At 45.1% G+C, this 25,781-nt stretch overlaps 1 protein-coding gene and 1 long non-coding RNA gene across 3 annotated transcripts in view; one reads left to right on the plus strand and one right to left on the minus strand.

Annotated features, from left to right (window-relative positions):
- The window catches only part of LOC119399534 (protein kinase C, brain isozyme), a 204,679-nt gene that overhangs the window by 43,687 nt on the left and 135,211 nt on the right, over positions 1 to 25,781 (plus strand). The window lies entirely within an intron of this gene.
- LOC125759314 (uncharacterized) lies at positions 10,508 to 24,014 on the minus strand. The gene is made up of 3 exons (XR_007416879.1): positions 23,946 to 24,014; positions 22,349 to 22,442; positions 10,508 to 10,574 (listed from the first exon to the last, which is right to left on the minus strand). It is a non-coding gene; the product is annotated as an uncharacterized LOC125759314 (long non-coding RNA).

Below are 25,781 nucleotides of genomic sequence, written 5' to 3' on the forward strand. Positions count from 1 at the left end.
GAATCCGAAGCTAGACATTTCTCGCGGACCCATTCCGCGGAAAACTCTAATAAAGAATAAAGAATAAATGGCGGGGAATCGTGCTCTAGCTGCTTCAATCTGCAGAGGAATAATAAACGGATTTTGAGATGGTTTATTCACTGCGCAGCCTTTTCGGGAACACCGCTTTTCAGGTGTTTCCGGAAAGAGCAATAACGCAATCATTCTATTCGGAGCGTTGCTAACCTAACGCATCGTACCTCGACGCTGTCGAGTTAGGTTAACGGGACTGAAACCAGCAACTTAAGAAAACTTGTTCTCTTTCGTTCATTAAGTTCCTTTCTTTTCTTTTTTTTTCTTCTGCTTCATCTTCGGGCTGCAGTATGTATTAAATAAATCAATGAAATAAGCGTAATGTGAAGAGGTCGCAGCACTGGATTAGGGCAGGATTTAAAAAAATATATATATGGTGTTAAGGAGACGTTGGCGCTTTTATGCACCGCCGGTACTCACTTTCACAGAAAATGGAATTCGTGAAAATCGCCGTGGTTAAAAATTCATAGATAGCACCTAGGGACAGTCCACGCAAGTTAGTCAAGCCGTAAAGAAAGTCACATAAGCACGAAGTCCTTTCATTTAGCGACAAGAAATACACAAAATGCAGTCCAGCCATTAACACTACAGTTCACACGAAATGAAATTTTTAGTTGTAGGCGGCAATGGACAAAAAAGCCTTCTTTAGTAGGCAAGGCAGTTTCCGAACGGAGGTGAATGCAGTCGACGGCGGCGGTTAGCGATAAGCTCGGAAATTTTGTTGACAGGAATGCACGCTGGGTTCTCGGAATAGACAGATAATTATATGACCTTCATATGTTAACAGCAATTGTTTTCGTTGGCGCCTTATTAATGGCGATTTGACGTAAGAGGCGAATACATATACAAGCGCTGCCTACCTGTTTGGTAAACTATCTAGGATACGTCGTGTGTGCGCGTGTGTGTGTGTGTTCGTGTATATATATATATATATGAGAGAGAGAGAGAGAGAGAGACGAGAAAGGCGCCACGCATACTCGTAAGGGAGTTTTCAACAACGGTCGTAACGTTGACGTATACTCGGTGAAATGTCATCGGCTGTCGCACGTTCGTTACTTTTGTTTCCCTTTACGGCTGCACTACAGTCCCGTTTCGGTACGTGGTGACAGCTGTCAACTGCTCATTGAAGCTTCGTCGCGTGTGTCGTACGCGACTGTCTTATTTTTCTGAGTACAATGACTGCCGTGCATGCTTAGGAATCCAGGGGGATTTCTTAATGTACGCTGAAAATGTTTCGTAGAAGTGGACTTATGATGCCACTCCACTGTTGACCAGTGGCCGAACAATGCGATTTTCAGTATGTAGAACCTCTTGAGCTTAACTTGCTCCTTCATCCGCCACCAGAACTGCTCGGTCGTGGAACAATTCATGGCGCCGCAAATAGTTCGGCTTAGCACATAATGGATGAATGACTATTCAATAATCGCAGGAAGGGTCAGTTTTTCTTCAACTTCTTTTTTTTGCGACTTTGAGGTTGCGAGTGAACGACTACTGTAGCACCAGCCCGTCTTTCGGAGCTCGACGATATGCTCTTGAATCTAAACTGAGCCGTTTGGATGTCCTTTGTGGCCATATATTGCCGTGTGAGGCATTCTCATAACGTATATGACCGTATCTGCCCATGTTTTATGTCGATATGTGGTCTTTTTTTTAATATGAATCCATATGTGGCATTTACGTAAGGGGAGAGACAAAGTAATTTTGGCGTATGCGCATTCCTAAATGAACAAGACCACGTCTCCGTTACACTTAGTAAAAACGACCGGAATTTACGAACGCTTTTGAACTCTCGGTGTTGCTTCCTTGAGGTGCTCATCTTAACCATCGACCTATTCCTTCTTACGTTTACACTTTGTGTTCTATGTGTTCTTGTGCCGTTTTTCGATCTTTAGGTAGCCAAACGGACACGTCCTTGGCTAACCTGCGTACCTTTTACTTCTAATTTCACCCTCTTTATCTGAACATGGAACGATTCTTTCCACTGGCCTTAAAGAATACAGTTGCCGAAAATGTTAGCGCCATACGGAGGACCGCCATATTCGCCAAATATTCACAGCTTCTGCTGGATTCTGATGGCGGAAATGGACACTTGAAATCATCTGCCGCGGTGGTACAGTAGTTACAGTGCTCTGCTTCTGAGCTTCGCGGGTTCGACGCCGACCGCGGCGATGTCATTGCGATGGAGGTGAATTGTTAGAGGCCTCTGTTATCTACGATGTCAGTGCACGTTAAAGAACACCAGATGGCCGAAATTTCTTGAGGCTTCCAGTACAGCATGCCTAATAATCATATCGTGGTTATGGCGCGTAGAACCCCAGGTATTATTATTATTGACACTTGAAATCAGCCGTTAGTACGCAATACCAGTGCAGAGAACGGTGTGAACTTAGATACAGCTTAGGGGAGCCGAAGGCAGCGTCCCTAATAGAGGGAGGCAGAAACAGAGGTATTTCAAAACTTCGGATATTGAGTGGGGATTGTGCTGAAATAAAAGCTTGTGCCTTAAGTTGGTGTCTGCTGGACTTCGAAATGTCGTAAGGAAAACCTTGCGCGATGAACTTTATAATGCCTTTCAATAACCTCGCTCCATGGCCCCTGCGCATTCGGGCGCCATCACCTTCCGCGGTTATCGCCTTCCGGTTAAGCAGAGCATATGTATCATCATTCTTACTGTACAGCGAGCAAATGACTGCTGGTGTGTACACGCGTTGATACATACTCAGTGAAAATGGAGTAAGAGCTCATATGACAGGCCAAACAGTTATATTACAGCACAGTTTCGACGAATAATTCCGCATTTCTTATACGCACCTTGAGCTTCACTTGGCTTTATTTTTTATTTCATTTTATTTTATTGCTTTCAACACATTACATGTCAAGGCAAGTTACGGCTCAAGGCAGAATAGACCACCTGACAATATGCCCTTACTACCCATGCAATGTTTAGCAGTTGCGTGAACATTCATTCAGAAATTATACAATGAAAAAGCGCATGTATTAACAAGACAAAAACAAAAGAAACTTGGTACTGTACTATACTGTGGACAGTTTGTAAGCACACAAAAACAAATTCAATAAAAAAGTCCTGAAGAAACGAATCAACTTCATTTTTTTTCTTGTAATTTTGAAGTGTTTTCGTGAAGCGCACAGTATGCGTACACACGACAGTCTGTATAGATGCGTACAAAAATATACACAAGTTTGCGTGACTGGCAGACATGTTTCAAAGCTGTTTGTTCTAAAACTGTTTTCTTGATTAGCGTACACTTGTTGGAACTACCAGTTAGGCTTAGGTTAAAGGGGAACTGGGGCCGCTAGCCCGTTTAACGACTAGTCCTAGCAAACGCAGTGCAGTTTACCATAGAACTTGGCGTGAAGAACGGGAGTTGCAGCGGCTCGTTTTGAGGGGGCTGCTGGTCTCTGAAAAGTCGCTCGGTTGATCGGCATGCCTGGGTGACAGAGCGCATGCCGGCACGAGCGTCCGTGTGTGTATATGCATGCACGCCTCTGCATTGATTTGCTCGGGCTGTTGCTCTCCTTGCTCGAGGCGTGTGTCTGTGTGCCACCGGAGCATGCGACACAGTTTGTGCGCTCGCGCGCCAAGGCTTCCACCGCGCTCGGCTGGCTGCGTTTCGTGGTCGCGCCAGCGTAGCGTGACCGCGCTCAATCGGCGCCCCGGCCTGACGCGGCCGGGCGCCGCGGGCGGAAGCCGATGGTTCGCCCTCCTCCCACTCGCAAGCCGGTGGCGCCACGAGACTTGAGTGATGCGTGCGGATCGTGCTTCTGCTGCTGTACACGACGGCCAAAGTGGACGCTGCTTCTTCGATCGGCGCTTGCTTGCTTCTTTCTCCCTCGGCTGCATAGATGCGCGGATAGCTCCGTGCACGTTCCTGAATATATATTGACTCTGAAAACGGGTCTCTCCTCTGTCAGGCTCGTCCACTCTTGTAGAGCGGGATGCATTGTGTACGAGAGCCGCTGTAACACTGTCGATCCGATATATGTGTACGACCCAGCATTGTCCCAGAATAGCCCTCCACAGCTTTGTGTTTTGTTTTTTCGTGCTGGCCTGTCAGATGAACAAACCGCTTTTTTTTTTATTTGCCTTTCTGTCCTGAAACTCGTGGGGATGCGAACGCACACGCCCACTAATACACACGCGCGCCCACGCCCTCGCGGCACGCAGTGGACGGGACATTGAAAAAGGGTAATTTCTAGTCTGAATTTTTCTAACAATGTATACTAGCGTTATAGAAAGAAGCGACGTGTACCATACTTCCATAGCAAGCTTTTTTACAATCCATTTGTACGTACATTTTAAACCGGTATACCTGTGAAGCTGTTCACCTCCGCTTAACTATTCGTTAGAAGAGTAATAATTTCAGGCCTTCCGCGGTGACGCAGCGGTAATAGTGCGCGGCTGCTGACCCGAAAAACGCTGACTCGATCCCGGCCGCGGCGTTCGCATTTCTATGGAGGCGAAATGGCAATGGCCCGCTCTGCGATGTCCTTACACGTCAAAGGACCCCCATGCGCCTTAAATTACAGCAAGGCCTCCGCCACGCGGTGAGTCAGTCGCTTTGGGACATTAAACGCCATAAACCAAACGAAACGATTAATTTCAGGCTAAAGCATTACGGTTTGGCTCTACACGTCACCATGCGTACTGCCGAACAGGCAGTTGCGCGCTTCTTGACTTTTTGTGTGTGTGTGTGTGTCTTTAGGGCAAATCGCTAAGCGTTGAAACGGTAACACCGTGCTGAGATGCTGCGGCGCGTACCATCATTTCTGCGTCCCCTGCTTTGAACTCTTACCGCTTCTCGGTGTCTCCTGGATGGCATTAAGGTATGTAACAAGCGGGGGTACGTGGCTTCTTCAGGAGTTGCCGCGGTCGACATTTCTTTCTTCTTTCGGTCTGTTCCATAGGAAGCCGTCACTGTCTTCGCGCTTGTGTGCTTCTTTCGGGGTGGCGAAAGAGGCGTTATATTTAGTCACACGCAGGTCCGGGTTGCAGGGGAGGATCACGGCTTCCCTGTCCCCCTCTCCTCTTACGCAACGTGCATGGAGGTTGATACGGAGTGTCATTCTTCTTTTATGCACCTCGCTAATTGGTGCCGTGCAGTAGCAAATCAATCTTACTGAGGAGGTACCTAGATTCCCTCCGTAGATACGACTACAGTAGATGAGGGCGTGTCTTAACTAGAGCGCTGCGTCTCCGTTCCCTCGCGCGCGCATTAATGTTCTTGTTCTGCGCGCTATCTCCTCGATTAGGCTTGTTGTTTCGGTGTCTGTCGTGTGCACTCCGGGTGGAGGGCGTTCTTTAAGCCGGTGGTGTTAATTGCATGGCTAGCTCCGCGAGTGTTCCACCATCGCCCCGTTATCGCGGCTACACTCTTTCAGAGGCAGTAGGTATTCCGCTGGCCACAATAGCCGTACGTTGAGTTTGCCTTTCTGACGCGTGTCTCCTGCCTGTGCAAATCGTTTGCCGCGTGACGTCACGCTAGAGGGTTGCCGCTGCGCTCGTAACCAGGCGTAATGACCACGATGACGTCAGTGCGTCATTATCACGCGCCACATTATTCTTGCCCTTTGGCGGTTACCGTGTTTGGCCAGATTATGGCTGTTAGCGATTTGTCGACCGTCGCAAATGACTTACCTTTTTTTTCCGTGCGGTCAAGCTTACCGCTTACGATGGTTATTGATGGATTGATACTCCAAGATGGCGGCCGCCGTAACGTCAATGCAAGCGATATGTGTACACGTAGTGCGGACGGACGCTGCCGGTAACGAATGCGCGCACGCCTACTTGCGGGCGTGGTCACGCGCCGGTGACGATGGTGTATTCATTCAAATGAGACGGCTGCGGCCTAGTTACTGAGAGGTTCGATTCAGCCCAAACACGTGTGGCCTTCCGTGCAGAGCTGCGGTTTCCGGCATTTAGCTTATCCTATGCGTGGAAGCGGCCAAACGAGCGTTTTAAGGTTAGGGTACGTGGGTAATGCATACAAAGGAATTAAAGCTAAAGAAGGGACGCCGTTGGCATTTCCAATTGTAGACCTTCGCTACATTGGGAATTTGCAGTCCTGGTATAAGTGCTCTGTTGATAGAGGCAAGTAAGAATAGGAGAATCTACTCGGTTATAGCTTAGTTATGCTGCAGCTTATGTATGGACACGCCCTTTTTGGGCTATGCAGGGAGGCTCAAAGGGCATCGGAAGCGTTCGTGTGCGTCGTACGGTTGTGACTGCGCAAATGGTGATCAGCGCTAAACAGCCGGTGTTGAGGAGCGTGTACTGCCCACCCGCCCCACGTGTCTTCCAGATGACAGAGAAGGGCTTGCCATGTGTACGCCGTTTATCCTTCTCTGTGTCATTTCTCCAGAATTAGCCTCTCTCTCTCGCTTTCTATCTCTCTCTCTCTCTCTCTATCTCTACATATTATCTATTTCTATCAAGGACTCTGCCACTCAGTCCCCGTGTATGAGAACCGTGCAAAAGTAGAGAACAAACCTAAATTAAATCGTATTCTTCTAAAGAAAGCTTACGGAAGGGAAGAGCAACCCACCGGAAGTATATAGGTCAGTACCAGTTTACCTAAACCCGTGGTGGTGTTTAGCTTTCGCTGCCAACGTCTATTCCGCGGGTTTGATTCCCGGCCACGGGGGCCGCATTTCGATGAGGGCTGAATGCAACAACACCCGTGTACTAAACTTTAGGCTCACGCGAAAGAACCGCAGGTGGTCAAAATTAAGTCTCAAGCCCCCCCCCCCCCCCCCTCATTATACGACATGCCTCGTAATGATACCGTGACTTTCGCATATCATCATCATCATCATCATCATCATCATCATCATCATCATCATTCTAAACCTGTCTTAGTCCACTGTAGGACGAACGCCTCTACCAACGATCTCCAGTTCACCCTATATCATGTGCGGGCGGATTCCGTTTCATCCCAGCGAACTTCTTATTTCCATCCCTCCACCTAACTCTCTGCCTACCTCGACTGCGTTTCCCGTCCCTTGTAAAACAGGTAAAACCCATAAATTAATATTATTACCAGTTTACTTGAGGCGCGGACAGTGGGCATGTAATCGTGAATTATTTCAGCGCCTATCTAGGCGGTAAAGTAAAAACGGTGAAAACGTGTCTTGCTTGTACGTTCATAGCTTTACAGGCAGATAACATATAATATGCATCTTCACTTTGACATTCTAAGCCACCGTCGCGCGGCCCTCCTACATCGCGGCACGAAACTCGATCGTGTGTTCCTGTATGACCGGGAAACCCTTCAGGAATCTGTCGAGTCAGATTGCATATTAGATGACAGCGTTATTCGCGAGTCCTCGCGCGATTGCCTCATTTCATATTGATTCGGTGCGTCTCGGCGCATGCGCGTTGGCTGTACGCGTGTTCAGAGCTGTAAACACGCCGCAAAATAAGGTCTTGGGGACTTGGGTATCGGAGAAAAAACAAACAAAAGACGCTGATCTTTCGCGTAGTGAGCAGTATTTCTCGCATTTACCGCAGCATATATTTCCAGCGATAAATACGGAATCCAACTTGCTTACCTGCACGCGGAAAACGCAGCGAGTTTTTTTTTTTTCCAGGAGACACGTGAATGTTTAACGCCATTCGTATACGAGATCTTGTCGAAGGGTAAGCGAAGGGAGCGAATCAGCGAATAATAACAGGTAAACAAATTTTCAATTTTCGCGGCGCTGCTGCACTGGCCGCAACGGGGCAAGCGTAGGAGACCGTTATAAGTTATGCGATGAGTCCATGCCGTTATGAGATGTTCTCGAGCGAAATGTTTCCAAGAGCTCGAGCTCGTTTAGAAAAGCATTCGCACCTAGCTTCGTTGAACACGTTATTTATTTGTTTGCGACGCCGCAGAGCCTTGTTCAATGATGCAAGCTGCAGTCAGAGGCTGGTGCAGTCAAACTGATGCTGATGCTGGTGCAGTCAGAGGCTGAATACAGGTGGGCTTCGTCAGGGAATCATGCGATGACGTTTCGACATTCTCAAAAGAAAGCGTAACGACACCGAATAAATAGCGCGAACGCGCATGCATAAACGACCCGATACTGTACATAAGCCGCCGCGGTGGTCCTGTGGTTATGATGCTCGGCTGCTGACCCGAAAGACGCGGGTTGGATACCGGCCGTGTTGCTTGCATTTCGATGAAGGCATAATTCTTGAGGCTCGTGTGCTTAGATTAAGGTGCACTTCAAAGAACCCCAAATAGTCGAGATTTCCGGAGCCCTCCACTACGGCGTTCCTCATAATCATAAAGCGATTTTGGGACGTCGAACCCCAACAATTATTACTGTGGCTTTTTAAGAATGTAAAGGCGAATTCAGCGGCGAAAGCTAAACGCGGAAAAGCTCAACTGCTATATTCTTCTGTGGCCGGCAGAATGAGTGAGCGTCGTCATATAAACCATTAACCGACTCCGTTGTGTGGGTGTGCATGAAGACTGCGCTTGCAATGATAGCATGCGTGGCGCACATACCTTAATAATTATTAATAATTATAATTTTTGCGGTTTAACGTCCCAAAACCACGATATTTTTTTGTTTTTGGTGAAACTAAAGTTCTTTGATTGATTGATTGATTGATTGATTGATTGATTGATTGATTGATTGATTGATTGATTGATTGTGAGAGACGCCGTAGTGGAGGGCTCCGGAAATTTCGACCACCTGGTGTTGTTTAACGTGCACCTAAATCTAAGTACACGGGCCTCAAGCATTTTCGCCTCTATCAGAAAATGCGGCCGCCGTGGCCAGGATTCGATCCCGCGACCTTCGGGTCAGCGCTCGAACCATAACCACTAGACCACCGCGGCGGGCGGCGGCGCACATACCGTAACGAACGTGGAAGAACTACACCTCTGTAATCGTTGTTTCGAACAGTGACGTCATTCTTGGTCGTCTACTTGTTGCGCTCATCGGTGCTTCGGTTTTGGTTTCGCCGTGGAATTTCAATCAGTTTGATTGTGCCACAATAATTATACTAGAGGCCGCTTTTTCTATATCTCGTAGCTGCGATGGGTTCTCTGCGTGAAGGACTTCATTGCTCCCATTTGACATAACCGCCTAACTCCCCTAATTAAAAAGGTAATTAATTTAATTTTGTTACTTGCTCTCACAAGTGATGTCTCTAACTATCTTGGGTGCCTGCCGTTACAGGAAAAAGAACAGGGCTGTCGTCTAATTTGGCCCTGCACTGCCGTGAGTTGTAGGTGTACTCCTCGCTTGTCTGATGCGAAAGTGCTCGCACGTCATATGGACCAGACGGCGCGTGAGATCGTTGAGGCTTTTTTCATTTTTAAAGCGGGAGATGACTGTGTGGCAAAGCCTTCCATTGCGGTAAATAAGGCAGAGATAAAGTACACTCTTAAAAAAAAGGTAGTGCTACTTACTAACTTTGAGGTAGTAAATTGCTGTCACAACATTCACTACCTAAGTAGTAACTGCAGGTAGTAAACGGCAAGGTAGTAAAGTTACTACCATGTCATTTACTACCTGCAGTTACTACATACCAGAAGGTAGTAACAGAAAGTTAGTAAATTTACTACCTGCAGTTACTACATGCCAGAAGGTAGTAACAGAAAGTTAGTAAATTTACTACCATGACGGTTACTAGTTCCCATTACTACTTATTGGAAGGTAGTAAGCTAAGCTAGTAACATTACTACCATGATGGTTACTACTTAGTTACTGAATGCAGGAAAATAGTATTTGAAAGTTAGCAAACTTCCACCGTGAATGTTAGCTATTTGCAGCAACTATTGATGAAAACTTGCTACACCATCTGGCAACGTCGGTCAACTTCATGAACTAGAAAACTTGCATCTTACTTAATACAAGGAGCATGCATCAGCTAATCTCACAGAATATATCCCTTATAAAAAAATTTAATGTATTTCAATAAAGACACCAATGTCTTTAGACATCGGAATCATTAAACTGTCTTATGCCAGTCTAATCCACACCTAATTAGGGTCTACAAGGAATTGGCTGCTGTTAGTGTGTAGAATTCTGACGCACGAGTTTCAGCGTATTGCAGCCTTATGCCTGCAACAGCATGTTTGCTGCACACAGTTCAATAAATCTTTTTGTGGTTAACAATAAGAAAGTGTGTACGCTTTAGAGCTTTGTAACAAAAATATCAGCAGACCATTTCCTGCAATGACTACATCAACAGCGTTCTTTACATGTAAGAGCATTTTGAAGCCAATAAGTAATCTTATAGGCCTATGATGCAGGCATTTCGAAACAAGCTCTACATTGACAATTTATTTAGTTTCAATGGGACAATAAATGGGGCTAGTTCATTCAATTCTCATGAAAGTGCAGTTTTATAATAACAAACAAACCAATAAGACGATACGAGCAGTTTCCAGGAGTAAGCGCTTTTTTATTTAATTTCTCGACGCGGCACTGATGATAGGATCTCCTGCGCTGCACTGTTGTGGTACAGTTGCTGTATTTGAAACCTGCAAGAGAGTGTGAAAATGTAGTTTGGCACTGAAGTGAACAGCTTAGCACAACACAAAAGATGCTGCAATTTATGACTGATGACTTTCCGTTTCGAAATAGTGATATCATTTTTACCATTTTATTTGAATGATCAATGTGTATTCAATGTCCAACCCCATAGCCCCGGCTTCGTGCTGCTTTGATCAAAAACATAAGAAAACAAACCACTATACAGCACTTCTTAGAGCTGTGGTGTAATAGATAGGTCAGCTATCATATGCAGACCAATTAGCTTGGTCAGCTTCTTTGATGTAACGTTGCATAATAGCGTCCTTTCGCTACTCAAATGGTACTCCATGCATGACTCCTGGGTTCATCAGTAGGCCTATTCCACTTGATTGTTTTAAACAAAACTATCACAGAGCAATTTGTAGCTCATGCTCAGCTTGTGCAAGGTGCATTTGAGCAATAGGCACGTGGAATGTGGAGCTGCATCTTGGTGATACAGCAACACAAATGCTAAATTCTAGTCAGAAGAATGATAAAATGGTGGTTTCTTTAACAACCTACAATATATTTTATCAATATGCATGTTGCAACAGGTTACGAACCATTTCTACAAAAATTTAGAAATAGAGCATTAGAGGAAGCAAGCCAAAGGTATATTCACCAGGTACCTTGAACAGGTCACAAAAGTTTTATGAAAATGGAAATATTTTTTCGTGGTTCCATGCTTAAGAGTACACACTTACAATATCAGCTTGCAAATATTGCATAGTCATGAATTTGATCACCTCTCTTTTACAAACAACAGAAGAATCTACAAGAGGATACAGGTGGGCTAGTTGGTTCATGAACATTGTGGCAAAACAGTGCAGACAACAGGACAAAGAACATACAGGACACAGCGCAAACTATCAATTGATTTCTTTATTGGAAAGGCAGAGAATATATAGGCAGGCAAACAAAAATCGAAAAATGGCACAAACGCTATCAAGTGATTCAGCCGGCCGGCATTACTATCAATTTCATAAGGGTTTACAAGGTGTGACAAAAGCAGATTTCATTAAAACGTAAACACGAGCAAAAAATGGCAAGAAAGAACGATGACATGGCGGTTGGTACGAAACTGATTAAAACCGCTAAAATCCGACACTCATAAATCAACAAAAACCATGAACCGGGGTCTGCAAAAGAAAGGTTTGCAAGTGACAGCAAGGCTAGAAAACTGCAACCACGAACAATAAAACAGGATACAAAACAAGAAAACAAAAGCATGTGACAACAAGCTTAGTGATCACAATTGAGGCTCATGGCACCTAATTTCTTCGTCAAAGAGTGCTAGTGATGGCGCACTAACGCAAGCTGCTCCCCTTTTGTGAAATGTGCGCCTCACAAATTTTGTGTGCACATTGATCTCGATATTTCGTGAGAACTTGCACATTGTCAAGCAAAGGGGAGCAGCCGCATGATGTACAATGCCAGGTTACTGCCTGTTGTTGCTTCTCACGCATTCTGTCATTTATGCACCGTGCGGTATGTCCTACATATGATTTTCCGCATGATAATGGAATGTCATAAACGACGTTCTTCACGCATTCAACGAAACGATTTCTGTGCTTCTTGTCACAGCAAGAGGAGATTGTTTCATCCCTGTTCACTAGCCTGCATAGGGAGGCCAGACGGTTTGGGGCGGAGAACAAAACTCGTACGCCTACTCTGCCGGCTGCCTTCTTCAACCTATGAGAGAAACTTTGAATGTAGGGAACGACAGCCAAGCGAGAGCGAGTGTGCTCATTTGGCGTGTTATTTCTTGTCGTTCTAAGAGTGACCAGGAGCTTTTCAGCTAGGGAGCTTTAAAGAGTGCTGGGGAACCCTGCGCTCCTCAAGCGTTTCACCTGAATCATAAACTTGTTTCTGTTCGATGAGGGCATGATCAGACGAGGGCGCTTCTCAGAACCTCCGAGATTTTCAAACCACTAAAGAAGTACCTGTACAAGGACAGCAGAGGTTCTTGTATTTGCTGCTCGTAGTCCATGAATACCACAGCTGCTGGAGTTATTTTCCTTGGTCTCAGAAGAATTCGCTTCCGTATCCTTCTGCGTAATCTAAGCTAGTTAAAAGAGGAATAGGCTATTCCAACATCAGAAACGTCCTCGTCCGATCATGCCCTCAGTGGACGGAAACAAGTTTATGATTCAGGTGGAACGCTCGAGGAGCGCGGGGTTCCCTAGTGCTCTTTTGAGCTCCCCAGCAGAAAAGCTGCTGGTCACTCTTAGAATGACAAGAAATAACAGGCCAAACGAGCACACTCGCTCTCGCTTGGCTGTCGTTCCCTACATTCAAAGTTTCTCTCATAGGTTGAAGAAGACTGCCGGCAGAGTAGGCGTACGAGTTTTGTTCTCCGCCCCAAACCGTCTGGCCTCCCTATGCAGGCTAGTGAACAGTGATGAAACAATCTCCTCTTGCTGTGACAAGAAGCACAGAAATCGTTTCATTGAATGCGTGAAGAACGTCGTTTATGACATTCCATTATCATGCGGAAAATCATATGTAGGACATACCGGACGGTGCATAAATGACAGAATGCGTGAGAAGCAACAACAGGCAGTAACCTGGCATTGTACATCATGCGGCTGCTCCCCTTTGCTTGACAATGTGCAAGTTCTCACGAAATATCGAGATAAATGTGCACACAAAATTTGTGAGGCGCACATAATTCACAAAAGAGGAGCAGCTTGCGTTAGCGCGCCATCACTAGCACTCTTTGACAAAGAAATTAGCTACCTTGAGCCTCAATTGTGATCACTACGCTTGTTGCAGGCCCATAGCCAGGAATTTTTTTCGGGGGGTGGCACTTGTTGAAAGCCTTGACTATTTGAGAAAAACGCCTATTTTCATGATTTATTTTCGATAAAACACCATGTGTCTTCAAAATTCCGGGGGGGGGGGGGGGGGGGGAGGCGAACCCCCTAGCCCCCCCCCCCCCCCTGGCTATGGGCCTGGCTTGTTGTCACATGTTTTTGTTTTCTGTTTGATTGGACTCTGGTTCTTCGTTTTTGTTGATTTATGAATGTCAGATTTTAGCGGTTTTAATCGGTTTGGTACTGACCACCATGTCATCGTTCTTTTTTGCCATTTTTTGCTCGTCTTTACGTTATAATGAAATCTGTTTTTGTCGCATCTTGTAAACCCTATCAGAATTGATAGTAATGCCAGGGGCCGAGTCACTTGATAACGTATGTGCCATTTTTCAATTTTTGCTCGCCTGCCTACAGATTCTCTGTCTTCCCAATAAAGAAATCAGTTGATAGCCAGCTCTGTGCCCTGTATGTTCTTCATCCCGTTGTCTGCACTGTTTTGCCACAAAGAAGAATTCACATTCGAGTGTGTTGTTACTTATTAAACATCTTGACAGGATAGCACAGCTACTCAAGAAAAGAGCACAAAGCAGTGCTGAACTCACAACTAACTTTTCTAGAAATCGCGCAGATGCTTAAAATATCACCTGAACCCAAGTGTCTTCACAGAGATAACATCATTTACAGTGCATGTACAAACAGTAAAATGCAGTAATCAAATGTATATCCAGGAGAGAAGCAAGGAGCACTGTCCGTTTATTATCTCATGCTCCCTCCTGAGTATGTACCAACATGCCCAGTAACAAGTATTGCTAAAAGGTACGCCCTTCCACCGTAGTATGAATTTAATGAACAGTTGACCTTTGCTGTCAAACAAGGCTATTCAAGGCATCATCATACAGTGCATTACACATATCTTTGTGTGGTAGGGCTCAATCTGTCTCATGAACCGTGTGATGTACAGATTTATGGTACCTTTATAGATGTGGTGGGATCATGTTCCAAACAATGTGATGAAACATATGGGTATGCCCTGCCTTCTAATGAAGGCTCTCTCCGATACAGGTTATCACTCTCAGGCTTATCGATTATTTGACAACAAGGCTTTGTTAGAAGGAAATAAGTAGTCGCATGTTGCAAGATGCTGCACAAAACTAGGTTGCACCACAACCTATAAAAATACCATAAATCTGTTCATAAATAGCAGTAAGGTCAGAAGAGCGAATATTAAGGCCCACCACATAGAGAAATAGAGCATTGGAATGCACTGCGAAAGTGTGTCCTAGAGCTTTGCATGAGTCAGTTTTGTATCACTTGATAATATAGTGGCAAAATATATATGGGTGATTCCACGTAAGATCGAACAATCGATGGCTGGTCGACCTCTCAAATTTATTTCAAAATTTTATATATTATTGCCTGATGAGTGGAAAGAAGAGATCCGCAATTTGTCTTGCCGCCAAAAATTTTTTCGAAGCACAGGAAATCAATAACGACGAGGAGGTGGAGTGGAGCGCTCATCCGCTCTGCTGTTTTGGCCAACTTGCGTTATGAATTGCACAAAATATATTAAAGTTAGGTAGCTGAAATTTATTTACCTAAATATATGCACGTTTTTGCTTCTGCTCAGGTATTTTTAGTTTTTGTGTGTAGTGTAGATGTTTTTATAAAAAACCTCAAAAATGGCCCAATTGGCAAAATTTTCTTTACTTTGAAGGTCTTTATCTCAAAAACGCCTCGTAGCAGAGCTACAAAAATTCCGCATTACGTTCTTCACATGCTTATCTACCAAACTTCCAAATCTTGTATTTATATAACTTTTCAGTAAAGAGATATGATCGGGCTAAGTTCAAGAAAACACCGAACAATGGAAACTTCTGACGACAATTAAAAAAAAGAACCCATTTTTTAAATTTCTTAAACTTTGTCCACTTATTCTCCTCCACATCAGCTTTCACAATCATTAAAAACATGTTGCATAATGTCGTTGCACTAATAGTTACGGCCCCTCCAATGAGACCCTTAAGCCTGTTTCACATGCGAGCGACCGAGCGGCGGGGCCCGCGGCGATCGAGCGGCAGCAGGACGCTCGGATGCGGCTTCGTTTCACATGCGCCGCTTTTGCGCGGCGCGCGCCTCTGCGAAGCGCAGTGATGGTTGTGGGAACCGCCCGTTATCCGCGGGTTTCCTTTCTCCGGGCTCGTTTGTTTTGGTGCGCTTAGGTTGCAAGTTTCACCAGCCTTCTACTTCGGTGATCGATTTTCACGCGCCTAGACCTTGAATGATGAAAATGTGCAGTGTATCAGAGTGCAATTAAACAACTTCAGTAGTCACGTTTATTTCTGTTCCAGCTTTATTTTTTTACCACGCAAGTCATGTTGCACGCACATACACTTGGCCATGGAAAAGCAAAAGAAAGAATTGGCTTTTGTGTTTTTAAGCTTTCACGGGGCTTTCGGTGGCTTTTGCTCTCGAATGCCGCGAGGCGTTGATGCGCCGTCTGGGCCGGCAACCAGATGAAGCGGCCCAGTCGACGATATTGTGTGTTTGTGAAGGAGCTCGTCCCTCTTTTTGCCCATGGGCATTCCAGTAAAGAGGCGGCGGCACTTGTCGTCATCGGGGTCCGTGACCATTCAAAAAAAGAAAACAGCAAACTTTTCGAACGTGCTGGGCCAGAGTGGTAAACAAGAAAAAACAGCAGCATGTGCTGCGAGCTACAAGTGCGGAGTGCGGTAGGGTCCCTCTGACCGGACCTATGTTGGTGCCACGATTCGATAAAAATGCAAAAGAACAAAATGACACGTGCAAACGATTTGTCTGCTTTGACGGAAGCGCCGTAGAGGACAACAAAAGGAAAAGAACGGCACTTCTACACTGCCAGCTCGTTGCTGCGGATGTCGTCTGCTAGCAAACCGAGTTCCTCCCGGCGCGCGCGCACCCGTTCCTCAACTCCACCCCTGCAGTCACGTGCTCCGCACGTCACTGCTCTCCCATTGGTTGATCATTGGTTGACCTTGGGCAGACGCGCTGCCGCCGCTGCCGCTAGCGAATTTTTCCAACTCCGGCGATCTCGATCGCTGGCGTTGCGAGCGTCCACTGGTCGCTCTAAAAAACCTGTTTTTTAGAGCGACCAGTGGACGCGCGATCAAGATCGCCGGAGTTGGAAAAATTCGCTAGCGCCAGAGTGGCTGCCCAAGGTCACCCAATGGGAGAGCAGTGACGTGGGAGCACGTGATTGCAGGGGCGGAGTCGAGGAGCGGGCGCGTGCGCCAGGAGGAACTCGGTTTCCTAGCAGACGACATTCGCTGTAACGAGCTGGCAGTGTAGAAACGCCTTTCTTTTCGTTTTGTTGTTCTCTACTGCGCTTCCATCAAAGCAGACAAATCGTTTGCACGTGTCATTTTGTTCTTTTGTATCTTTATAGAATCGTGGCACCAACACAGGTCCGTACAGGGGGACCCTACGGCACTGCGCACTTGTTGGTCGCATGTTTCAGTTTTTTTTTTTTTTGCTACTCTGACCCAGCACGTTCGAATAGTTTACTGTTTTCTTTTTCTTTTCTTCAATGGTCACGTACCCCGAAGACGACAAATGCGAGCTCCCCAGACGACGACATTGTGGGTTTGCAATGGTTGCCGGCCCAGACGGCGCACCAACGCCTTGCGGCATTCGAGAGCAAAAGCCACCGAAAGCACTCTGAAAGCTTAAAACCACAAAAACCATTTTTTTTTTTTTTTTTTGCTTTTCCATGGCCAAGTGTATGAGCGTGCGAGAAGACTTGCGTGGTAAAAAAAGTAAGCTGTAACAGAAATAAACGTGACTACTGAAGTTGTTTAATTGCACTCTGATACACTGCACATTTTCGTCATTCAAGGTTTAGGCGCGTGAAAATCGAGCACCGAAGTAGAAGGCTGGTGAAACTCGCAACCCAAGTGCACCAAAAGAAGCGAACTCGGAGAAAGGAAACCCGCGGGTAACGGGCGCTTTCCACAGCCATCACTGCGCATCGCAGAGGCGCGCGCCGCGCAAAAGCGGTGCATGTGAAACGAAGCCACGTGCGAGCGTCCTGTCGCCGCTCAATCGCCGCGGGCCCCGCCGCTCAGTCGCTCGCATGTGAAACAGGCTTTAGGCAAGGATGGGCAATTCCGACTTCTTGCCCAGCAAGTGCATAAAATGAAGGCAGGATTGAATTTCTTTATATTAAAAGACCAACAGTACCGAAAAAGGTGTCGCCGGCACTGAAGACGTTAATTTTGAAATTATTTGGTCACTGCAGCGGCCACGAGCGCGGAGCTACCGAGCAGGCGCGCGCGCACCCGAGATGCTCGTTGTAAGAGACGGCGCAGTGAGAGCTCGTTCTCGCGTCCTCAGACCGATTGAGTTCGAAACAGCAACACCTCTCGGGTGACTTGAAACGCACGTGCACTGGAGCTTCGCTATTCTATCCGCCCTCTGTTCGCATCTCAGCTAGGCGCTGATAACACGGCGGAGATGGAAGCAAGATGAAAACTCTATAAGGGAGATATGAGCGCTCGCTTCACGCACGCTGCTGCCACAGAAACTGCGCTGCGCCAGTTGCGATCAGTGGAAAGCATGAACGTGGTGCTCCAGTGGCAAAGCAAAATATGGATTGTCAAAGGAAAGAAAAGCAAAACTATCGGTAACCGGATGCGCTTGCCTATCTTAGATGTCGGCAGCAGACGGCCTGAACTAGCCGCGCGTTCAGAGCGCTGTTCACACTTCATTCGGCTCGGATAGTTCTTGTGCTTTGCTCTTACTCTACTCCTCCTGTGCGTCTCATGGCAAGAAAGTATAGCTCGGAATGAGTGTATTGTGGAGACTACCTTTCGAAGCACAAGAAGCTTAAAGGAGTACTGACACGAATTTTAAAAAATTTCGGATTGTTGCTCTAAATAAAATACTGGTGTCGAGAAACGTAAAACGACTATTGTGGTGCCTGGGAATGCATCCTATATATTTTAATTAGCGCCACCTTAAAAAGACACTTTCGGTGTCGATATCGAGGGGGTGGTTTCTCAGTGTCGTTTCATAGCAGTATGACGTCACGGAGATACAGAAACTCGCGACGTACTAGCGGGAAATCCGTCATCTGCTCGTGGTGGAATAGACAAAGATGAGTGAATTGTCGTCCAGTGACCCTGACAGTGATTTCTACGATTTAGGCTGCATGCAGGACGCAGAACTCGCGAACTCGGAGGAACTGTCTTGCTCAGCGACGAAAACTTCAAAGTCAAATTGAAATATTTTATACGTGTTCTCCGGCTCCAGTGTGTGGACAGCGTGGACACTGCATACCAACGAAGCAAAAAATGTCCCTTTTGCGATGTCTTAAAATTGTGTCAGTACTCCTTTAATTATTGCAAAGAAGCCAAAATTTCGCAGAGTTACCGACCTAGACATAAATGCTTTGAAGGAACGTTTAACGCCCGAAAGATCAGTGACTGTCAATGAGACGGACTACTTGTGCTACGCGTGCTATTGCTACCACTGCAATGAAAGATCTTCACGGAACGCACAGTTTAACGATGACATTCTTATGCCCTCTGAAAAAGAAATCGACGCAATTAACCAGATCACTGCGACTACCGGTGCACGTGCGTTCAAGTCACCCGAGAGGTGTTGCTGTTTCGAACTCAATCGGTCTGAGGACGCGAAAACGAGCTCTCACTGCGCCGTCTCTTACAACGAGCATCTCGGGTGCGCGCGCGCCTGATCGGTAGCACCGCGCTCGTGGCCGCTGCAGTGACCAAATATTTTCAAAATTAACGTCTTCAGTGCCGGCGACACCTTTTGAGGTATGTGCTGGCCTTTTAATAAAAAGAAATTCAATCCTGCCTGCATTTTATACACTTGCTGGGCAAGAAGTCGGAATTGCCCATCCTTGCTTTAAGGGTCTCATTGGAGGGGCCGTAACTATTAGTGCAACGACATTATGCAACATGTTTTTAATGATTGTCAAAGCTGATGTGAAGGAGAATAAGTGGACAAAGTTTAAGAAATTTAAAAAATGGTTTTTTTTTTAATTGTCGTCAGAAGTTTCCATTGTTCGGTGTTTTCTTGAACTTAGCCCGATCATATCTCTTTACTGAAAAGTTATATAAATACAAGATTTGGCAGTTTGGTAGATAAGCATGCGAAGAACGTAATGCGGAATTTTGTAGCTCTGCTACTAGGCGATTTTGAGATAAAGAGCTTCAATGTAAAGAAAATTTTGCAAATTGTGCCATTTTTGAGGTTTTTATAAAACCATCTACACTACACACAAAAACTAAAAATACCTGACCAGAAGCAAAAACATGCATATATTTAGGTAAATAAATTTCAGCTACCTAACTTTAATATATTTTGTGCAATTCACAACGAAAGTTTGCCAAAACAGCAGAGCGGATGAGCGCTCCACTCCACCTTCTCGTCGTTATTGATTTCCTGTGCTTCGAAAAAATTTTTGGCGGCAAAACAAATTGCGGATCTCTTCTTTCCACTCATCAGGCAATAATATTTAAAATTTTGAAATAAATTTAGGAGGTCGACCAGCCATCGTTTTTTTCGATCTTACGTGGAATCACCCATATGTTTCATTGCCTTTTGCTGTTTGTAAATGCCTGCAGATGACGTTATCAATGCAAGAACACGTGGGTACGCATAACATTGAAACCATTATGCTTATCGCAGACTAGTGAAGACAGGACAAGAAGGGACACAGATAGGCGCTAACTTTTAAGTGTTTTTTGGACTCAGATCACACATATTTATAATTTAAAAAGAAAAACTTCAACATGCGCAGGCACAGCTGTGGCCAGGAAAAATAGTTCTTTCTTTGACAAATAGTGTAATGACACACTAACGCAATCTCGAGAATATGAATACTTGCTGATTCAATGATCAATGCAGTATAGTTTCTTTACTCTTTGGCAAACCGGCAATCCCTGCCTTTCTTTACATTGTTGCAATGCAAAGAAGATTTCCTTGAGATGATGTCCCATTTGCCCTCCATAATGCTTACCCCATGATAGGGGTATCTGATAAACGGTACCTTCCTTGCAGGGCATGTAAAGTGTCCTGTGATTCTTATTGCAGCCAATCCTCTCCTCTGAGTATGTGGGTTGCTGCTTTTCCATAGTTTAGCATGCTTATTTGAGGCCATGAACACTATGCTGATGATCCCAAGCACCAACCATTTTTATATTGTTGAATATCACATGCGGATATGGCATAGTGGCAAACATTTTTCGGCCATCAAGATTTGCCTTTTTTTTTGGCATGGCAACTGGAAGGTGGTTTTCTGGGTAGGGCATATGCAACCAATACAGCAAGGTGAACAGGATATCCTGCTTGTGTCAGGGGAGTTCTTTGGAAATTAAGGCTTGTCCACAAGAAATAGGAACAGAAATTTTTACCGTGTTAGCGAGCCACAGAGGCATAGGCAGAAATTCATTTCGGGGAGGAGGGTGGGTGGGGGCATGGGCTCTGTCTGCTACCCCCTCGCTACGCCACTGTCGAGGCAGTGTCAGACAATGCACCTTTTTACCATTATTGAGTGGGAGAAACTAAAAGGCAGCAATGGCTTGTTTCCCATCAGTTCGTATGACTAGCTCATGCAGCTTTTATGCGAATGAAATTGTACATTCAGGAACCTGATATGGTACAATCCTTGCCTGGATGCTCGTGGGTAAGCACCAGCGGGTGTTAGTAATCATGTGCCAGTGTTAATACGTTAGTGGCTTCAGATTCGAAAGAACCTTTGTGGTATTTAATGAAGAGACAGTCATCCTCATATCTAAAACATTTAAAAACTTATGTGCTAGCATATTGTACTAAATAATCCTGTCCCTATTTCTTTTGGACGAGGCTTGATTTCAAGGACTCGCTGGACGCAAGCAGGATATCGTGCTCCCCTTGCTGTATTGGCTGCAGAAGCCCTACTCAAAAAAACACCTTCCAGGTGCCAGGCCAAAGAAACTGCTAATCGTGATGGCCAAAATATGTTTGCCACTATGTCATACCTGCCCAGGATATCCGACAATATAAAATCGGTTGGTGCTCGGGCAATCATCAGCATAGTGTTCACGGCCTCAAATAAGCGTGCTAAACTATGAAAAAGTTCCAACCCAGGCACTCACTTGGCTGCAATAGGAATCACAGGACACGTTATGCGCGCTGTAAAGAAGGCATCGTTTATCAGATCATGGGATAAGCATTATGTGGGGCAAATGGGGCAGTGTATCAAAGAAAGGCTCAGGGAACACTGAAACATAAAGAAAGGCAGTAGTGACTTGTTAGCTGAACACTGGAGCATGCGTGGTTGCTTCCCACTTTTTGATGAATTTTATTGTGCGTAAGCCCAGCGACGAAACTACTACATTAAAATTGAGTCGGCAACTATTAATAATCTTGGCTGAGATCGCGTTAGTGTGCCTTCACTATCTTTAACAAAGAAATAATTATTTTTCTTCGATGCAGCTGTGCCTGCGCACGCCTGAATTTTTTGTTTTATGGCAGCACCACACAGTTTCACCACACACTTTCATGGCAGCACAAACAACACAGATGTTCGGTGGAAGATGGAGGAGGCTTGAAGAGACGAAGAAATCCTCAAACAACTCTTGAACGAGTAGACTTGCCTTCATCAAGATAGCAACATCAAGAATTAACAGTTGCTCCCTTTATGAAGAGAACTCCAAGTTTCAAAACGTTGACTCTGGCGACATCCCATGCTCAAAAATTACAAACTCAACAATACAAACTATTCCACGTTCCATGTTCAAGGAATGCAAGCTACATAATATGCATTGCACTGAAGTGCAGAAGATAGTTTTCCCACGCATAAGCTAAAGGCCAGTATATGCTGTATCTCAATAGGTGCTACGTGTCCAAACTGTGCCAATCTAGTGATGAAAAGAAATGCCTACCACTCATTATGGCTTGCCCGGGCTTGCAGGATGTATGCTCCTATCTTGTACTGCAACCTGTCCTCTGTGTCGGTGCCATGAACAGCTCTCATCGCTGATACATGCATAACAGATACCACAAAAAAACATTGATTTTCACGCAAAACAAACCCAACCACACACAGATAGTGAGTACCAAACATGTCTTCAGGCAAGTCTATATTCATATATTAAAGAGATCGATCCTTCAATGAAGGGATCAGGGTGCAATAAGAACAGCTGTATTAGTGAACTAGCCACTTGCAGACTATTGAAAGAGTGCCACTGCATGTTCAACATTCACACATGTACACAGTAAGCACTACCCGGAATATGCACATAGCCGTATGGGTGATGCAGATGACAAAAACGAGATACACTTTTATCGAAATATAAAAAAAATGAAAAGAGTGCGTGGTCCATGTGCACTTGGTGTGAGGTGGGAACGAGCCATACACATTGTATTACATCATGAATGTAAGCCATTCAGGAAACAAACTTTTGGTTCTCTAAAGCGAATTCACATGTAGTTTGTCTTGTACAGTTGAGCTGTCAATTTGATTTCATTTTCAGTTATGTAAGCCCTTCACAAAACCGAGAATATTTTCCAACTTTCTGTGAACTTCTGGAAACATATATGAGAACTGAGATCCTTTTCTTTTAATTTATGACCTTACAAAGCTAAATAAACACAAAATCACTGCATACTAAACCTTGGTTATGCATTTAAGTAAGAGAGCAATATTGGTACCATGCCGAGTAAAAAAAAAAGCGTGAAAATACAATAACTTGAAGCACCACAGAATAAAGCAACATTCTTACTACATGAGCACAACCTAAGTTATTTGTGATAGAGAACCTCGTGCGCTTCAATATGCTAAGAAAAAATATATAATGACAGAACAAGAGCTCACGCATATTTTCTCAAACACACAATATTGCAACGAAGCGTAGCATGTGTTAGCTTAATTAACCTAATTTAATTGACATATTCATCTAATAACACTATTTGATATAAACATGTGCTTCTTCAAATTCAGTACGCATTTTCTGGAGTATGCACTTAGTAGCAGTACGTAACGCAATTCACTTAAATACATTACTTCAAGTGAGCTCCTTTAAACATTTATGAGGCAGCTAGGTTGAAATACTTACCACAAAACAACTACATGGATTTCTCGCGAAAAGCTCGGGGACGCAACCACGAAAACATACCCATCATCGTGTGCGCGTGTCAGGGCTGTGTGTTTTTCTATCAAGTCCCCAGTCTTGTGATGTCCCCAGTTTTGTGATATCTTTGCGCGTTATTACCGAGTTTGGTGAACTCTCGCAGCAACACCGTGAAAACATTATGGGACAACCCATGTGTTTTAAAAAGCAAGCACTTTCTATCGGCGATTAGGGATTCTAGAAACATTCTCAAGCGATGATCTCGTACAGTAACAGTCAAGGAATAACAGAACAACGACACGAGGCTTGCATGATCGAAGCATAAGATCGCGTAGCGCAACGCGCATCCTTCAAACATGTAATTTATGATGGTGTATATAAGTGCACTCAAAGCACAAAACATACCTACCTATCGGGTATCTGGTTGTTCATCCTCGCTATGCCAACACGCCGGTTCCTGCGTAGTAGTTATTATGCAATGAAGTAACAAAGTTACGTAGTTCAGCGACCTTCAACTTACCCAAGTTTGGCATTGGCTGTGCACTCTTCATAGTGGCTCGTCAAAAGGCTCACGCTTCCCCTCCTGTGGAACCGCGGTCGCCGCTTGTCCCAACACTCGGGCGCGGATTGTCTTCGGAAGTACACTCGATATTGAATCACTCGATCAACGTGAGTAATCGATGAACGAAGCAAGAAAGCACTTTTGAGCGCGGACACAAAGCTGCGCGTCCCATGAGGCTGTGTTGAGCGGCAACGAACGACGACTATCATCCGCCACTGGATCAAGGCAGGAGAACGCCCCAACACGCGGAAATTGCCCAGTCGACGAATGTCGAGTACGATAAGCACACAATAAACGCACACAATATCTAGCAACACGATAAAAATGTAAGCGCGAGGCACATGTGTTCACGGGAAGCTGGTCGTGCTCCTGTAGTACAACGAGACCTGTTGCAACAGTTAGCTTACAGTCTAAACCAAAAAAAAAATATAGGTGGCAGCAGTGTCGTGCTATGCTACAGGTCATATTTTATATTAGAAATAAAACGTTTCCGTGGCTTTTCACACAGGTTTAGGTGCAACTGCATTATTTGTTCGTTATTTATACTTAGTTTTGCAGCTATACCTATTGTGTTTGGCATATTAGAACAAATTTCAAAGCTCACACCTGAATCAATGGTCATCTCTGAGTCTTTGTAAAGCAACGCTGCAAAGTACATATCTCGGGGGCAATGATTTTGTGTACTACAGGTGCCGAACACAATTTTGTTGTAGAGTTAGAGGCTTTGCCGGTGTGTAGTGAAGCATGAATAACATGCATTCCCGCACAATAAGAGAGAATGGGTGTACCTGACCAGGTGGCCATTCCTCTACTTTCTCTCCGTAGCAGCGGGTGTTGTTGTAACAGCAAGCAGAAGCGTCAGCTGCGGGATAGGAGTCATGCGTGCGCAACTCCCGCCTCCCTCCTCCATCACCCCCCTCGCCTGAATTTACCGACGAGGAAGGGGAGGGTAAGAGAGGGAGGGGGGGTGCGGGTGCACTTACGTACCCTACTTACGTTGCCAGCCACTGTTCCCAGCCGTATTTTTGTTGTAAACATATAGCTGATATTTAAGTGCACTTTCAAATTCTGACAACGATATGATAGGTTTATCTCCTGTGCTTTCCTCAATGTCCACTGTTCAGCTAATCCAATCCCCCAACCTCCGGGCAAATGGAAAACTATACCCGGTGGATAACCTTCAATCTATATTGAGTTTTAGAACCTTGTCGTATAACACTTGGTGCATGAGTATTTTGTTGTTTTCGGTTCTGGTGCATAAACATTCCTGGGTGGCTTTCCCTGCAAATTTGTATTTAGACCATGCACAGGCGATGTCACTGGTCAGTGTAACCTATTTATTTACTATGCATGTCATCCGACAGTGCACAATTAATTCTTGCGTAAGAATAAATCCTTGCCCGTTCTATATCGCCAAAACGAAAAACGCTACACTCTCGCATTGAAAATAATATTGCGCAATAAAAATATTTATAAAAAGCATTGTGTGGTGTCAGTAGACCTCTCTTCAACCAATTCACATCCCCTTTCACCCACTGACGACATGCTACTCTAGATGCGGCTGCACCCCCTTTCTTTACACGTCAGAAGCGGACGTATGTGTGCAAGTACGCAAGTAGTAACGTTTACTAACACGCCACCTAGGCAGGTAGTGCCGTTTACTACCTCTGACATTTACGACCT

Source organism: Rhipicephalus sanguineus, chromosome 7 (genome assembly GCF_013339695.2).
Source record: "Rhipicephalus sanguineus isolate Rsan-2018 chromosome 7, BIME_Rsan_1.4, whole genome shotgun sequence".
In the NCBI taxonomy this organism is placed as follows: domain Eukaryota; kingdom Metazoa; phylum Arthropoda; class Arachnida; order Ixodida; family Ixodidae; genus Rhipicephalus; species Rhipicephalus sanguineus.